This window comes from Cheilinus undulatus, linkage group 11 (genome assembly GCF_018320785.1).
Source record: "Cheilinus undulatus linkage group 11, ASM1832078v1, whole genome shotgun sequence".
NCBI lineage: Eukaryota > Metazoa > Chordata > Actinopteri > Labriformes > Labridae > Cheilinus > Cheilinus undulatus.
In genome coordinates this window covers 6,550,964-6,569,568 of record NC_054875.1, presented here as the reverse complement: position 1 = coordinate 6,569,568, position 18,605 = coordinate 6,550,964, and the positions used below count along the sequence as shown (strand labels likewise).

The following is an 18,605-nucleotide window of genomic DNA, read 5'->3' as shown; positions in this document are numbered from 1 at the left end:
ACTCCAAAGACACCAGCAGCTTCAAATACCTGTTTGCTGCTTTGAAATGACATTTTAGCAGCTGCTCTCTTAATCTGATGTATTTGTCCATCAGAAATCATCCTCATTATGCCTTTATCTGCAGGAACCCGTCTGTGCTCTGAATCAGCCACAAATGTCTTCTATGTTAACATGGAACTTTGCCTGTTAAGACATTTTTAATTGAAATAGCATTGATTTCAGTAAATATGACCTCCTGATGCTGCAAATTCAATGAATGACCATTTTCAGTTCTTTACAACCTATAAAATGTTTTAAATCTCTTTTGCATAGTAATGTGGAACAGTGCATTTTGAGGTTATTTTAAAAAAATAATGGTTATCAGTATGAAGTTTGTTCAAAAACATTTGAATTATGTTCTAACAGCTGATGAATTGACAAATATTCTGTCATTTGCATTAATATATAGGAAAAAAGAGAAAACTGTCATTTGCATAATAAGTGGAAAGCGGTGTAGGTTCTGTGTTTTAGAAAAAGAATGACACATTCTTGATTCTTGAATGTTAATGTTTGACACATTTTTGACGATCAAATATTAACATTTTATGTTTGTTGGTGTTTGTTTTCATGCAGGTTATTTTTCATTCCTTTTCCCATAATTTATTAGAGCAGCCAATCGTCAGTTTATTCCACCGTTCCACTTATAAAAGCTTTACACCAAAATGCATAATGGTTACGTTTTGTACTGCAGGATACTGTGGGTGAACTGTGACAGCTCTACAAAACGGCGTACGGCACTAAATAGTAAACAGGGTGTCGTACTATCCATAGCCACTGGCTATGCTCCTGAATCAATGATTTGGGAGTGATAATGAGTCATTTGGATTAGGAATATGCTGATATTTTTGCCATTTCTAACTTTTGAGTTTTTCTTTTCTCCTCATTCTCTCATCTTCTATCCCCCACTTCTTTATTTCTCAGAATATTTAGTTATTAAAAAATGAATTAGGCTCTTCACTCCTTATTTTAATGTAATTGTAGTTATCATGTAAATGTTGCATGGAGATGTATTTCACCTTTACAAAGATGTACATTTTCCTCTGGCATTCATTAGTCTGAAAGGCTGGGCGATGAATGATGAATAGCTGTCTGTGCGTCATCATGGTTGTATTCACATACTTTGGATGGCCTTGGTGAAAAGAGTAATTCATGCTCAATGGCAGGGAAAGTCTGCATTGAAAAGAAAAAATTGTAAAAAAGAAAATTGTATTACTTTACCAATGTTCCCTTTCAGTAACAAAGCCTAAGCTGAATGTGACTCAGGCATATTTTTAAGAAGTACCCTCCTCTTCACAGTTTAGGCTGTAAAGTTTTCTCTCCTGAAGAAGAAAATGACTCCCCAGAGTTGATACACGAGGAGAAGAAACATGCTGGTGCTGTCAGTGTTAACTCGTTGATTGTGAGATGATTAAGGTGCTTTGATGCAGAGGTTCTCAACCTTTTCTGCCTGCAAGCCCCAAAATAAAGGTGCCACAGACCAGAGACCCCAACTAGTCAACAAACAAGGCCTGTAAGGGGGGCCCAGCCGAACTGGGAGCCTGTTGAGGTCAGCAAAATCATTGTTAAGTTATGCTGTGAAAACCATATCTTATATTTAAGCTGAATAATAGCCAATTATCATAGCAACAAATATCTTCATTTATTTGAGCCATATTAATGGCCTTCTTAAAAATGTAAATCCCTCTTCTTAAAAACAGAATTAAAATGGGTTAAAATAGTAAACACTGGTGGAAAAGGAGGTGAAATGTAACCTTGCAAAGCAGATGGATACGCCCTTTTCTGTGTTTCTCACTGATGAATCCGTCTTGAAAAGCTACTGTCTGAACAGTCTGGGCCCGGTTAGAAAGTGACAGGACCAATCAGCGATGAGGGGCAGTACTTTCAGGCACGACGGAGTCATGACATAAGCAAGCAGCAACAAGAGGCCGGTGCAATTATGGCAGAAGACCGTAGCGTGTATGCTGCTAAAGCGCCAGTTTTACCAGAACTTGACATTTCTTCGTTAAAAGAAGAACAAAGAACAGCAGTGAGTTGTTTTCTTTTCAAAAACGACAAAAGTCGAGTACTGACGTATCTACTTACGTTATGCAGCTCTAATGGAGTATACTCTTTCAGTAAGGGCGCAGCTCGCTGCTACGTCACGTGTTTTGTTGCTCTGATTGGCCCGTAAAGATGTGACAGACGGAACGTTCATCCAATCACCCTTTCGAGTGTTTTTTAAAGGCTCTGCCCTTTCCCAAACGCTGTATGAATGGTTTTTGTGCCAGGTTAGGTGAAATGGGATTTTAAACGAAGTAGAAATGTGTTACAAGTGACAAAAAAAAAAAGATTAAAGTGGGATAAAATTGCAACAATTGGGTTAAAGTGGTAAAAACATGCCTATGAAGTGATACAAAGGCTTTGAAAAGTGGCAGAAATGGGTGGAAAATTTCATGAAATGGGATTTAAAAGTGGGAAAACATGGTTTAACCTGGCAAAAATTGGTAAAGTGATGCAAAAAAATGGGCGTAAAAAGAGGTTAATAGTGGCAATAATGGGTCAACAATAGGCAGAAAAAAGTGGTGGAAAGGGTTCAAAATTTACAAAATGTGGCAAAAAGTGAACAAATGTTTTAACATTGGCAAAAAATAGTGGGAGAAAGTGATTACAATGGGTTGAAATTTGGCAAAGTTGATGGCAAGTGGCAAAAATAGGTCCAACACATTGTGCAAAAAACAAGAAGTGGCAAATAACTGGCAAAAATGGGGAAAAGTTAAAACTTGCATAAATAAATACTCAAACCATTAGAACACAAAAATAGGTTGACACACTTTTCAGCTTCAAAATAAGGTAAGAATAAGCCAAGACGCTAGCACCAATGCTACTAATAAAACACACATTCACTGATATCAAATCACAGTTTGGAGGGCCTGTTCTCTGGGTTTGTCAGGGGCCCGGCCATTGAACTTTGGCTGTTAATCATAATTCAATTCAATAATTCAACCATTTGAAAGCCCTAAAACATGCATGTACTTATAAATATGCTCTCTATCAGTGAGTCAGTGAGTTCTTTAAAGTTTCCTCTTTATTTGCAGCAAAAATAAACTCTGCCTTTAAAGGTCAATACATTCATGCTATATTAAAGACTCAAAGGAACAGAGAAAAGGCCAGAGGTCTCTTTATACCCATAGAGTCTCAGCCTGCCTGTTTTTAGTTTTGAATCTTGTTTATTTCATTTTAAATTATTTAATGCTTTGCATTCAAAGTTAGGGCTGCTGTTGAATTTTATAGCTGCATCTGATTAAAAAATAAAGATGGGCATAACAGCTCCCAAGCCAGTGTCAAAATTTACATTTTTACATCCCAAATTTACATAATTTTAATTGAAGACTTTATCAGGTAGATTTATGTCAGTCAGTTAGCGGCTTATTGAGGCAGAAATGGTTTTAATCTTTTTAGTGCTTCATTTAATAATGAAGCAGGATGTTAAAGTTTCTGAATTAATTAAACCTCCAAAATAAAGTGGGAGAGATTGATACAGAGTCAGTGCATCAAGAAACAGCAGACTGTAATATTCTCAGCAGTTACTGTTAACAAGTGATGTCCACGGGGCTGTTTTCAGGAAGTTTCCGCTCCAGTCCTTTTCTCATTTTTTACATTTTCACCAAAAGCATGATGAGAGAACTCAACAGGGATCGACTATTAAATCCAGGGTATAAAACACACTTTTAATGCCATTCTTTTATCTAAAGGTGTGCTACTATCAATATACCTGTATAAAACGTTCTGTCATGATTACAAGTGCAGCCACAATTGTCACAGAATGTACACAGTCAAATGCTATTGAAAATTAGGCCTATTTATGATGTATTACACCTGGCCACTTCAGTGCTTAAATGGTCAAAAATACATACCGAGGGTGGTTAGCATCTTGTCTGTGTCATTAGTCAATAATCCTGCTCTTAAAGACAACTAAAGTTGCCAGAGGAGATGGGCAGAGCTCAGCAGGATTACGATGCCACATGGCAAAAACAGATGGTTGCAAAAGAGCTGCACAGCTGGGCAGAATACTGCACAATATGGATGCTGCTCAACACAACGGAAATCTCGCCGGAGCATAGTTTAAACTTTTCCCATTGACTCCTGAACCAGACAGCTTCTGCTGGACCATCTTCCAAGAAGATCAGAAAGGAAGATCACTCTTACCTTCAGTGTCCACATCCTCCGCCTGCGCCAAAGTCTGACATCCGAGGGTTCTGCCCCGAGCAAAAAAGTTTGACCTCACACACTGGAAAGGGTGTCTGGAGCACCACCCAGCGCTGCAGAACCCTGGGAACTACAGGTTCACACAGGAATACCATGTCAACAAAGGATTATTTTGCCTTTTTGGACTTTATTTGCCATTCATTCTGACATGATTCCACGATTTATTTTCTTCCTTCACTGATAAGTACACTGATGTGTGGTTTCACGTAACATTCTGTGGTATTACACCTCAAAAGTTAACTTTTCCTTGTCAGTGGCATCGTGAAAGCTCTGTGACCAACTGACCTCCCGATGACCTTTTGTTTGTGCCATAGGATGAGAGGTAATGTTGACACTGATGATTTAAGATTGTATGTTTGTGCACTGCAGGGTGCTTTAAACAAACTGATTATCTTGCCTCAGTTTGGGCTTATTTGCAGTGCTGTGGATCATGGTGCAATGCCAGCTTACACTGCACAACAACACATAACCATCATGCATGGTTAATGTGCTCACACTACAGCCTGATGGTCAGAGGATGAAGTCAGGACAGACTGTGACATACGTGAATGGACTTTCCTTTGACAAAGTCTCACGTACTGAGGTTTAAGTTGTATATAGTCATATCCGCTCCCTTTTTCACACACACTAACAAACAGCATCACCATCCATGCCAGCTGGAGGTCTACAGGTCAGCTTATTTTCTGCTCGATTATTTCCTTTTGCTTTTTGATAACCTTGCAAACCAGATGGATACACCTGTTTCTGTTTCTCACTGGCGAACCCATCTTGCAAAGCTCCCATCTGAACAGTCTGGGCCCAGTTAGAAAGTTACAGGACCAATCAGCGACGAAGGGCAGTATTTTCAGGCGCGGCAGAGTCATGACATAAGCAAGCAGCAACAAGAGGCCGGTGCAATTATGGTGGAAGACATTAGCGTGAATGCCGCTAAAGCACCAGTTTTATCAGAACTTGACGACATTCCTTTGTTAAAAGAAGAACAAAGAACAGCAGTGAGTTGTTTTCTTTTCAAAACGACAAAAGTCATGTACTGAAATGTCTACAGTCGCCATGGTTCGTGGTGTTATGCACTTGTCTGTGGAGTTTCCTTCTTTGGTAGGTGCGTAGGCGCACAGCTCGGTAGTGGCTATGTCACATGTTTTGTTGTTCCGGTTGGCCCGTAAAGATGTGACTGACAGAACGTTCATCCAATTATCCTCGTAGTTTTTTTTTTTTTTTTTTAAGGTTCTGCCCTTTCCCAAACATTTTCTACAAGTGGTTTTCCAGATGGATGTGTGAAACAATCCATCTGGTGTGCCAGGTTAGCTTTTTGGGAACCACCACGGGAACAGGTGGTCGGGCCCTGGTTGGCCATAGTCAGCTGTAGCACTCCCATGTAGACTGTATACTCCCATGTACTGACAAATGAGGCACAATCAGTCTGACTTCCAAGTGGGTTATGCAACTCAAAATTTGTGTCTGAACCGGATGAAATTTGCACATTGTATGCCTATCTTAAAGGGGCTCTATGAAAGATTTTTGCTTTAAAACCTCCCACTTTTGAGTATATAATGGTGCGCACTTTATCCCAATGTGAAGAATGAGGCTCTTTATGTCTTCCTTGTTTGCCTGTATAAGCCTGTGGAGTCATTTCTCTGTGAAGAATTTAGGCCGAATTTTCTGCGAAATCTCAACGGAAGTGACATCGGGTACTATGTAATGTGGACACCCCCTTGCTCTGTTTATACTTGACAACGGCGTGTTGAATGGAGAAGAGAGAGAGAAACGGTAATGGAGAAGGCTGCTTCCATGAGTAAACGACTGGCTAGCTCAGCCCAAACACTCACACAAACTCTGCGAAAACATAAAAATATTAAGATAGTTTTATCTGCTGAAGCCCGTCAAGCTAAAAGAGAGTGTGACCGATGCAGGGGGAAATTGAGGATAAATATTGATGGAGCGTTTGAGAAATGGAGGGAGCTTTGCTCAGCACTGGGGATAAATACCGATCTAGAGATGGCCGTCTTTCTGTTGAAAAGGTAAGGCATCACTCCAGACCATGAAATACAATGTCATGTTTCATGTTGTATAAACCATATGCTACATCACGTTAGCTTGCTTATGAAGATGCTATCCAAACAACGAGAATATCACGCTGCTCATTTAGTGTTTTCCAGATAATATTGCATCTTTTTCTTGCTTCCTGGCACTGGACTCAACTTACTGAGTTTATTTTTTGATACTTAGTTCGTAAAATATCTTCAACACATAATGTCAGCTATCTGATATCAGAGCTAAGCAATGTTAGCCCTGTTGCTTCTGCTCTAAAACGCGTCCCATTCAATACACATTACACACTTAAAAGGACAATTAAATTGGTAAATGCTGCACTGAAAGCGAAGTTGTTCATTCATAGAAATGGTCGCGAAAATATCATCCTTTTTTAATCGCCTCATATGAACCAATATTTAATTTTGTGCCGTGTCCGCACTAGAGGTTCAAATATACTTTATTCATTTTCATAGTTAAGTGTTACTTAACTTACCTCCTCTGTATACATGATGTCGGTAAATCACCTCGGTCTGCGTGTGTGTCAGCTGATAAACCGGAGGCTCATTCATGTGCAAGGAGCGCGCCGTCGTGGACGAGCAACACAACGTTGTTGTAGTTCGCCTAATGGCCGGCGGTGTCGCTACACTGATATTTTTCTAAATCTTGCATAGAGCCCCTTTGAAACACCTAAAGGACACCAAAGGTTAATCTTACCAGATAATCTGTGTTAGGGATTTTGGGGAGGGGATGGGTTGCTGGTCGGCCCTGGCTCCCACTGATGTCAGGGCAAGAATTAGTCTCCACGATGGTGGCTCCTCTCCACATTTAGACACAATCATATTGCACAGGGAAAACTTTCTTAGAGTGTTGGTGCTTTAAGATGATCAGTTTGAAATGGTTTGTAAATCAGACAGAGCAGATAGAGCACTAAATGAGTGTGATTCAGGCTTTTATTTGCTGCCATAATCCAATTTCTTTATCCACCAAGCTACAGATACATGTATTTACAAATGTCCCAATTCATACAGCCTTTACTTTTATACGCTACTGATGAATCACATATTCCAGCTTTTACAGTACTTTTATTCTTGTATATTGTAGCCTTGCAAAGAACCCAGTCTTTGTAGAGTATTACAGTTTCTAGACAAAATTTCTTTAGATGTATCAGGTATCTTTACCCTTTTGAAAGACTTTTCAAAGTGTTGATTCAAAGGCATAAATGCAGCACAGGCACAGTTAATGATGTTATTTACACCTGTGCTTTTCCTGCTGTTGCATGTCAAAGAGTTTCCTGTGAAAATGGCCTTGAAGCATGTAGCAAAGCTGACACTAATCAGAGGTGTGACGGATTAGCAGCACGCTGAAAATACCTCCAAACAAACATACATCAAGATGTATGCCTGCAGTTCAGAGGAGCCTTTAGTCACTTCAAGTGTTATATAAGCAAATTTAGTTCATGTTCATCATAAAAGGGAACATCAACACAGAATTATGAAGCTGCTGCTGCTGTTTTTAGGCTGCGAAGGGCATGTAGCACGCCTGTCTAATCAGTGATGTCACAGCAGGTGTTTCTAATCAGCTCTGAAGTGAAAACACCTGCTGAGAGAGCAGGACACAAAGTTTGAGCTCGAGCATAGCAAGAGCTTTTTCTCACTGTTAGTATTCGCTGTTGATGTGCCATTTCATTTTCCATTTATGTCTATAAAAGAGTGATCAGGATTGGATGTTTGGTCCTTAGAGAGTAAAAAGAAAAACGGGTTCAAAGTGGCGGCCTTTAACTGGAGTAAAAAAGCCCACAATGCAGAAAGTTTAGAGGGTCATTTCTGTTCACAACTTTGAGTCAAAGTCAAAGCAGATCAGCAGAGGCATTTTTTTTCCTTCATGTGTTCTTCCTGAGGAAGTGGAAGCACAGCAGCCATCTTTTATTTAGCAGAAAACAGCTCTGGTGTTGGTGTGGATTGAAATGGAAAAAAAGAGATCTTTCACCTTCAGCAGACACAGGATGATGTCTTCAGGCTCAAACAGAAGGTAAGAAACCTTTGGAAAAAAAAAAAGTAGTGCAAATTCTGTGGACATAGAGAGGTTACACTGAAGGATGGACAGGTTTGATTCCTCATTTTGTTATCTAACTGGAAATTCTTTGCTGTACTCAAAGTAAAACTGCAGGCACTACTTAGAATTTAAATTTAGGAGTTTAGTCCTCAGTCCTTTTATTTTTTTGCTGTTTAACATCAGATAAAGTTTGTGTCAACTAAAGGAAGCATCATGACAAATTTGTTCCAGCATCTCAAACAGACACACACAGCCTAATGAGATGTGTATGAAGCTGTGCGTCAAGAAAATACAGGCTTAGAAACTGCCTAAAAGCACCATTACCTGCATCTTTTTAGCTGTAAGTAAACCCCACTGATGCCGTAATTTCTTAAAAGTATGCATATGAACCTGTTTGAAGTTTTATTGTGCACAGAAAACTTTGATCCTCATTCTGCATTCTTCAGACCATGTCTAAAAATTCCCTTCTCTCCATGCTTCATACAGTCAGCTGTGCATAGGGTGCTATTAAAATAACAGATATGAAACGAGATCTTGGACACTTCTCCAGCAAGGGACAACAGGCGTGGCGGAGTCATGACGTAAACAAGCAGCGACCAAAGGCCGGTGCAATTATGGAGGTGAAAGACATTAGCGTGGATGCTGCTAAAGCGCCAGTTTTATCATAACTTGACAACATTTCTTCATTAAAAGAAGAACAAAGAGGGTTTTTTTTTGTTTGTTTTTTCCAAAGCCTCTGCCCTTTCCCAAATGCTGTATATCGAAGGTTTTCCAGATGGATGTGTGAAACAAATCTATCTGACTTGTCAGGTTACTCTTGTGTGGTTTTTAACAGGATTCTTACTTTTAATTTTTCTTGAAGTTGTACTTATCTAAGACAAAAGTAAAAAAACACTCCAGAGCATTCTCAGGAACACTTGGGTGCTGATATGAAGGGATGAAGTGCTCTTAGCACACTAAATAACTCCAGTCAGGAACACTTATCATACATTGAACCATTTTACTGTAGAATGGATTTACAGTTTTACTTGACAGGGACGGCTTTGCCAGCAGACGCCCCCCTATAGATACATTTATGAAAATCCATATTGAATACAAAGAAATTAGTTTAAAGGCAATTAATACACAGTAGCATGAATCTGAATATGAGGGTGCAACAAGCTTTATGCTATAAAGGAGGAGGCTGGGGTGGAGGAGGTTGAGCTTTGCCAGCAGCAGCAGCATGATGCATCCGCATTACTGAGGGCATGGATTAGTGAGAAGTACATCATATTTAAATATACCACTGTGTTGAGAGAAAGAGCTGTGATTGGCTGTGGGCTGGGAGGTGATGCTTGCCGTCAGCTGGTCATATGACTACCATGTCTGGCATGAACTAAACAAGGCTTCATGAACTTTGTTTTTGGTAGACTATTTCACTGTTGTAACAATTCTTCTTGGCAATAAATTACACATCGTTGAAAAGCCTGTTAATTTCCCTTTAAAAAGGAGCCGCATTTGTACGAAAACCTGCATCTGTGGGATGAGCAGCAGAGCTGAGTATGTGGGTTGTGCCAAATCTTCTCTGCCAACCCCGAAAAGCTTATTCCAATGTTTCATTGACGCTTGTTTTGAGCTTCTTGCACCTCCACCTGTGAGCATTAGCCCTGCTACAGTGGTCAGCAGGTGTCTACTTAGTTAGACTGATAGGGCCCGTGTGATAGGGCAACTTCAAGCTGGTGTTCCTCAAAACCAAGTTGCGGCATTTTTTAGAGTGAGCCCTAGTCCCATCTTCAAAATGAAGGCCAAGTTCCATATAACGGGGAACGTCAGAGACAGGCTGCAAGGTAGGCGTCCCAAGACAACTGTTTCCTTACCATTTCAGCACTTAGGAACTGTAGGCTGTCCTCTACAGACTTGCAGTCATGCCTTGCAGGACCATACAGCCAACGGCTCTCTGCCCAGTCAATCTGTACAGACTGTACACATCCAGTCTCATAGGACTGCTGTGACTGCCCTTCAGCATCAGGCTTGTTTGCTGGTGTCAGCAACATGTGCACTGGAACCCAAAAATGTGGAGGAACATTGTGTTCAGCGATGAGTCTAGATTCTGCCTCAGCATTTAGATCAAAGGGTCAAAGTATGGAGAAGACTTGGAGAATGCTATGCTGATTGCTGCACCGACAGAGTATCATCTTTTGTTGGAGGCAGTGTGATGGTGTGTGGCGGCATCTTAATGCAGAGAAAGATTGAGGTGAGATTCTGCAACCAGTGGCAATCCCATATCTCCACAGTCTGGGACCGAACTCACCCCTACAGGTCGGGTTTTTCAGAGACCACCTCCAGAATTTGGGAGTGGAGAGGATGGAATGGCCTGCCAGCAGTCCTGACCTTAACCCCATTGAACACTTGTGGGATCACCTTGGGTGTGCTGTTCGTGCCAGAGTGACCAACACAACCACGTTGGCCGACTTGCGACAAATGCTGGTTGAAGAATGGGATGCAATCTCACTGCGGTGTGTGACCAGGCTGGTGACCAGCATGAGGAGGAAGTGCCAGGCTTTTGTGGCTGTGCATGGTTCTTCCACACGCTACTGAGGTTCCTGTTTGTTAAATGAATAAATTTTTAAATTCTCAATATGTCTTGTTTCTTCAAACTAAAGTCATCCAATCCACCAGACACCAAACAAGAGTCAATGGCAGAATCAGCTGTTTGGCATTGGCAGAGAAGATTTGGCACATTTTTCATGGGCACAACGCACATACTCAGCTCTGCTGCTCATCCCACAAATGCATGATCCTTACAAATGTGGTACTATTTAAAAGGCTAATAAACAGGCTTTCCAACGGTATAAGATTTATTACCAAGAAGCACTGTTACAACAAAGACATAATGTACCAAACACAAATTGCCTTACTTTTTGTTTAAAGTTTACTTAAGCTTAATAGTTTGGAGTTGTTCTAAAGTTTTTCAGAAATTTTTTGAGGAAAAAAAAAATTGAGTGAAGTATGATGTGAAAAAGTAAGATTTTATTTTGTGGTCATAACCTCGAGTTCTAACGTAGAGGATGTTTTTTGATACAGAGTTGTAGAAGTCAGGTTAGTGCTATAAAGTTGGTGGATAATGTCGGACTACCTCAAGGGCGGGTGATGGAAGAAATAAAAGATTTTTCTATCTTGGCATGGAGAGGTCTGGGTTCTGTTTTGTGAATTTCCAATAAGTACACTTTACTGGCAAGGTTGCCTGTGCCCTGCATGTGGGTCCAGCTAGTGGTTTCAGCTTTGAAGAGCAGTCTAATAATGCATCCTCTTGTTTGGGCCTTGCAGCTGCTGTTGTGTTTGTCTTGGCAGTCATCAGAGGTTGAGGTCGAACGCAGAGCCGCGAGGTTTCCAGTGTCACACAGTGTGTTCTTTCTCTGAGTGAGCTTTAAACCTCTGACTTGTCCAATTGCTGTGTGATTGGTGATGGAGTTGGCGCGAGGGGGATGGCAGCGATGTGGGGGCTTAGAAATCTGGCTTCTCTCGCTGTTTTCAGCATGGAGGAAAATTTCAGTCAAACCAAAAAAAGTTCAACTTTTTTATTGGCACTTTTCCTCAGAATTTCTGCGGCTTTTTCTTGAAATTACGGCTTAACTTTCTGCAGCCTGTCAATGTGTGTTTCCATCCCTGCTTCAGACTTTTCCTGCGCTAATTCGAGGGTCACTCTGGTGTAAATGAGAGCATTGTTCCAGAAGGGGAAGGCTGGCTTTGCAGAGAGGATTATGTGTTGGTGTTGAGCTGTGGGATTCGGTTCCTTCTGGAGCATGAGCTGGTCAGCGAGCTGCATCGCTAAGCTTGTTATTATTGTTTTGGGAGAAGGAGACTGAGTTCTGAGGGAATGAAGTTAAAGAAAGAAGGAAATAAAGAGGATATGAAGTGAGAGAGACAGGAAGGGAAGAGAAAAAGAGAAATGAAAGGGGAATGTGTTTGTAGACGGCGTTAAAAGTTGAGGACAAACCTTTTAATGATTTACTGTATTTGGAAGGAAGGGCGAAGATGAGTAACTGCAGGAGGATAGAAAATCACTGCATCTGCAGAAACCGACATCGGACACAGGTTTTAATGGGGAGGAGGCAAAACTGCTTAGATGGCCTTTTTTTCACAAGCAGAAGTGAGGAGAGAAACCTGAGGAAAAGGCTCAGCTATCTCCTGTAGCGCAGCAGACAGCTGAGACAGACTCGCAGTCAATCAGACAGACAGGAACATGACTGCACGAAGGCTGCAGGATTCACAGAGAGAGGCTGGATGCTGCAATCTGTCTCTGCAGAAACTACATTCTAGTGGGACGATTCAGAAATAGTTTGAAGGCCCAGATAATTGCATCACACTGCACTGACACAACACAACTTCAAAATATAACAATGCTACACTTACTCTGTATCATAGTGGCCAATATGTGACTTAATTGGCCTTGTAGGCTTTTTTTGCTTGACAGTGTTAGAGTAGGTGTGAAACAGCCAATGTTATGTCATGCTGCAATCCCCCATATTCATAAATGAAGCTAATTTGAAGGTGCAAAATGGTGCAGTACCTTCAATATCCACTTAAGATTAGCTGTGAAAGCCACAGATTCATCATAAGCATAAAATCCATAGTATCTATTTTAAAGTCCCAATCATAGAGCAACATGGCTCAAAGACGGGACAGGGTCTGGTGTACCATAGCATCCCCTCTTCTTTTAACAACACTCTGTAACCATCTTGGTAGTGAGGAGACCAGCTGCTGGAGTTTGACAGAGGAAGGTTGTCCCTTCTCGTCTGATGTAGAATTCCAGCTGCTCAACACTCCTGGGTCTTTTTTTGCTGGATGATGCTCCAAATGTTTTCTACTGAGAGGTCTAGACTGCAGGCAGGCCAGTTAAGCACTTGAACTCTTGTGCTGTGAGGCCATGCTGTTGTGATGGATGTGGTTTCGTATTGTCTTTCTGAAATATGCAAGGCCTTCCCTGAAAGAGTCAATGCCTGGATGAGAGCATATGTTGCTCTAAAACATCTGTATATTTTTGTGGATGTGTAAGCTGTCCATGCCACAGGCACTAATGCAACCCCATACCATCAGAAATGCCGGCTTTTGAACTGTGCACTGATAACAAGCCGGATGGTCCCTCTCCTCTGTAGTCTGCAGGACAAAGCGTGTGTGGTTTCCAGAAGGAATTTCAAATTTTGATTGGTCTGACCACAGAGCAGGTTTACATTTAGCCTCTGTCCATTTTAAATGGGGTTTGGCCCAGAGAAGACAGCAGCGTTTCTGGATCTGGATCTGAACTGCAACTGCATCGTTGAATCTGAAGTGGCATCAATGACCTGTTCCATATCCCTACCTTTTATAAATGTGCTGCTGCCATCAAATTCAAAATATTTTCTAAAATGGTAAAACGTCAGTTTCAAAACATCTACTTTATGTTCTATTGTTGGTAGAGCGTGGATTTACGAGATTTGCTCATCATTGCATTCTGCTTTTATTTACATTTTACACAGTGTCCCAACTTCTTTGGAATTAGGGTTGTAGGGAAAGTCTAATGCCACACAGTTGATATCATGTGGGTTATCTAGAGAGAGTTACAGAACATAAATTCCTGACAAGTGTAAATGTTATTTTTATGTGGATATAGTCAGAAACAGAGACAAGAAAGTGGGGAGAGGAAAACAATGTCACTTGAATTTTAAAAAAGTAATGGGGCTATATGGACAAAATAAAAAACTAATCCGAAACTAAACTACTTTTTATGCATTAAAAACAGTAAACATAATGACTAAGAGCTTTTTCTGTTTTTGCACAAAGTTATTCTCCCACCTCTTTGGGACTAGAGACTTAAAAAAAAAAAACAATTATGTGACAGTCTTGAAAATATTCACATTTTTACAAAAATATCCTTGCACTTTTTTGAATGTCATTCAAACTCTTCTTCTGTTTCTCAGTCTGTGCACATGCACTCTTCAGCAAAGCATGATGTGACGACAGATCAGCTTTCCATTGGTTGTCACAGCCCAGTCGCAACGCATTCTGGAATACAAACAGACAATATGGTGGCAGGCTAACTAGCTAAGTGCTGGAATGATCGAAAAATGGATTATAAATGGATGAAAAGACGTCCAATATTGGAGTTATTGGTTTGAATTTAATCTTTAAAGACCTTGGAAGGTCAGCCAAGTTCCAGGTTCACTAGAAAAAATTCTGTAAAGCTAAGACTGCATGGATAGCATCATTAGAAAGGCACAACAGAGAGATAAGTGCCTACGACTTATTGTTCAAAAGTTACCAAGCAATTTAAAAGGTGTGTGCCTGTACTATGTGAGCTCTTAGGCAGTGGTTCTCAACTGGTCTAGGGGACCCACCGGTTCCTCACTGACACATCAGGACCCAAAAAACAAAGTGGCTTTATTAAATAAGTAATTTTTGCAGTTTGAATATTGGATAGAACAAATAAATGACTGCAAAAAACATGTTTTACACCCCATTTCCACACAAATGCATGTTTTTTTTTTTTAATGATTTTCAGGAATAACCTCATTATCGCAGGAGAAGCAACGTTGTTTTTGCAAGAACAGGAGACAGATTAGTTGAAATAATGAGACATTTCTTTTCCCATTACTATAATGAACAGTAAAATAACACTTATGGATGCATGTCCACTCAGACTGCAGTACTTCTCAGACCTGTTGCCACCATCTTTTTTTCCCAGACAATGGTTGCGACCCACTGGAAACAGCTTCACGACCCACCAGTTGAGAACCACAGCCCTGAGGGTTAGTCAGGATCATAAAGCACATTTCTCTGGATTGATTAGATTTCCAAATCAGCACACTGGAAAAATCGCTTGATTGTGAGAAAGGACTTTGAAATAGCTTTGAAATTGAGAATTTAACGAGGCATGCTTTTTAATTTTTTATGCTAAATGTCTGGCATGCCATTCTCCACTCTCTGATCCCTGTTTCCAACTCTATACACTGTCCTCCTCCATCGATATAATATGAAAAAGCTGTAAAATTATACATCTTTTTGAAAAGGAAATAAACTATAGAGATTTAATAAATCTTGATATAAAAATTCCATCCCCTTGGCAGCCTTCTGAAATATTAAGCAGGGCAACAAAAATGCTTATTTCTTAAAAGACTTATAAATCTAAGCCAACACTTGATGGTGAGCATGCAATTAGGCAATGAAAAATATTTTAAAGACTATTTAAAGCATTAATTCCTGCAGTGATATGCATGTTGCTTGCAAAAGCTCTAAGATATCTGCAAGGGAATAACATGTCATTGAAGTTATCCAACTTTCGCAGCCTGTCCGTAGCCAAACCCAGACTGTGAACTATTCAGTATAAAACCTGATGAATCAAAATCAAGATGAGGCCACGAAAATGTAAATCTCCACCACAAAAGTGTCCCTCTAAAATGACTTTGGCTCCCAGTCAAAGTCTCCTAAAAGTTAGCTGCAGTGACTACAAATCAAAGAACAAAGAGGAAAAGATACAGAAGAAATATCATCTCAGAAATATCTCTGAGTAATTTCAGTGCACATAATCTTTGCTGACTGACTGGCTGGTTGCATTGCTGGTTGATTCCTCCTCTCATCTCCCATCTCCTCCGCCTGTCAGCATTTGGACTGGGGCTGCTGCAGGTACTGTACTCTGCTGACACTGATGGTTGCACCGCGCACATCCCAGGCGCTCAGGCTGAAAACTCAACTTGGCATTTTCCTGGAGCTGGATTGGAGAGGGGGGAGACAGAGCACTCCCGCTCTGACAGGCAGGTCCAGAGCCGTACTTATGACACAGTCAAATCAGGGAAACCAGTGGCCGTAAAAATCCTGAGGATCTCATGCTGCTTGGGAAAAAAAAAAAAAAACTGTGGCTAAATTTATTCTCAGTCACCCTCCGAACCATCAATAGTTCCAGCATCAGAGAAAGGAAGATTTTCATTCACACCAGACAAAATCACTTCCTTTCTGCTTGAAGTTTTTGGAAATAATTTAGTTTGAATGAAAACCTGCAGGCTGTTTGAGCCCAGACGCCTCCTGCCAGGAGGAAACTGTCTCTCAAACGGTGAAAAATTATTCTGTTTGATTTAAAACTTTGACTAAACTTAAACCAAAAGGAAAGGCCTCACTGTATGAGACAGAAAAGTAACTTGCCTGACAGTGGGGAAGACGGCCAATTATTCTAAATTTTAGATGGTTGCGTCTGCCTTTGAAACTACCACTTACTATTTTATTTTCAATCACAGGTTTGATTTTTGGATATTAGTGAAAGAAAAACAACAAATAGAGGATGCTGACTAACCAGAGCACCCACTGACATGAACAAAATGAAAATTTAAACAAGAGATCAATATTCTCAAGTCTATCTCGGGTCCGCCGCAAATGTAGATTGGAGCTTTGCAAGAGTGATTTGCCTAATGACGGACATGGAGTCTGGCAAATTCGTCTTTGCAAAGTTAGGCTGGTGGGATAACTTTAAAAATGAAATGGGCATTGCATAGAAACGGTGAGGAGGTTTTCATGTTAAGGAAAACCGATGTTGTCAACATGTTGCCTACATGTGGACTAGGCCTCAGATACAAGTAAAGGTGCATGGACGCGATATAAGAGACACCGTGGGGGGATTAGCCACGTAGACAGTGAAACTCAGGCCTAGCAAACAATGCAGAGGGCTGTTTTTGTAGTTTAGCGAAAGTCATAAAACAGAGAAACTCATAATCTCAGGATCCTTTGCAGCACCTATAAGAAAGACGCATTGTCTTCTCAAATAAGAGGAGACCTAAGGAGACTCTGCAGGGGGTCCAGTGTGGTAAAAAGTCCTGTGACCTTTCCTCAGGGACAGACAGGAGTGCTGCAGAAAGCCCACCAGAATCTGAAGGACACACAACTCTTCCATCACTAGAAGAACGTAACGAGCCCTCATCTTGCCCCAAAGCTGAAACTTGATGCCACAAGACTTTTAACTTGCTGGAACTGTGGAAGGAAAGCTGCATATGCTGTCTTATTATGTCTGTATCTGTGTTGTTAATTTGCTTTGCTGTGTCTATTTATGTCCAGCACAGAGCCTTCACCTACACAAACATAAGTGTAACTTCTATTATCAAAGTCTCCCTTCTGGGTTTCTGTGTGGGGAAGTTATTATGCTGAGTATGTAGACTCCTTAGCCAGCTTTTCTTAGTCCATGTGACCAGCACAGTCACATGTGAAACCACGTGTAACCATTTGTGTTTCAGCGATATCGCCTCTGTTCCCTCGCCATCAGCCTGGAACAGCATAGACCGCTTAGGGTCCATGGAGTTCTCGCCCCAGCTTCTGCGTTGGTGGTTATGTTGCACTGCTATCTAGTTTCCTTTATTTTGGCTCCTGCAGTGACGTCTAACTCAAAATCCTTCCATACCGCTGATTGTATTTAGCCTTTATTTAACCAGGTAAACTACACTGACATTAAAAATCTCTTTTTAAGGGTGTCCTGGCCAAAAATTCCCTAAATTAGGATGTGTTTGCTGCCTGAGTGGATAAACGACCTTAGCAGTAAATGTGTCGCAAAATTACTTTGAGTTTATATTAAAGGATTCTTGGAGAATATCTTCTAGGTAAAGCAGGTAAATGCAGCTAATAGAAGCTCAGGACCAAACCAACTATTACAGGTAGATTGAAATAAGGCCTGTAGCACCACATTATGTAGTAATGCCACATTATGTAATAACACCAACCATAGGACTCAGTGTGGACTCCAAGGTATGCTGTACCCAACTACCTTGCCCTAACTCTAACCACTTAGTGACTTATCCCTAAACCTAACCCCCCTTCAGGGCTCTAGACTAAACACCTAACCTTAACCCTAGGACTTAAGGTGGGCTCCAGGGTATACCCTACTACCTTGCCCTAACCCTAACCGCAGGTTAGTGGCTTACAAAATGCGGCATTGTTACATAATGAATTGAAAATGTATTACATTATTACATAATGCAGCGTTATTACATAATGTGGTCCTACAAGGCCCAAAACCAAGGTATGCACTAAACCACGACCTCTGTATCACCCATTATATCAGCTAAGATGACTAGAGATTATCGGGATATTGAAGAAAATACAATATTGTTCGTCCCTATATTCTTCAATAATTTTGCTAATGCTTCATACAGCTGGTTGTCAGATTTTTATTTGATTTTTTTCATTAAGAAATGGATACAAATAAGCATTAAGACAGATAAAGAACATGTAAGATGCTATTTTTTATG

The 18,605-nt window shown here is 40.7% G+C and overlaps 1 long non-coding RNA gene across 1 annotated transcript; it reads left to right on the top strand.

The window, feature by feature from the left end:
• The first annotated feature begins 8,234 nt into the window (after positions 1-8,234).
• LOC121516996 lies at positions 8,235-8,948 on the top strand. Its single transcript, XR_005992531.1, has 3 exons — positions 8,235-8,343; positions 8,599-8,707; positions 8,854-8,948. It is a non-coding gene; the product is annotated as an uncharacterized LOC121516996 (long non-coding RNA).
• Positions 8,949-18,605: the final 9,657 nt, after the last annotated feature.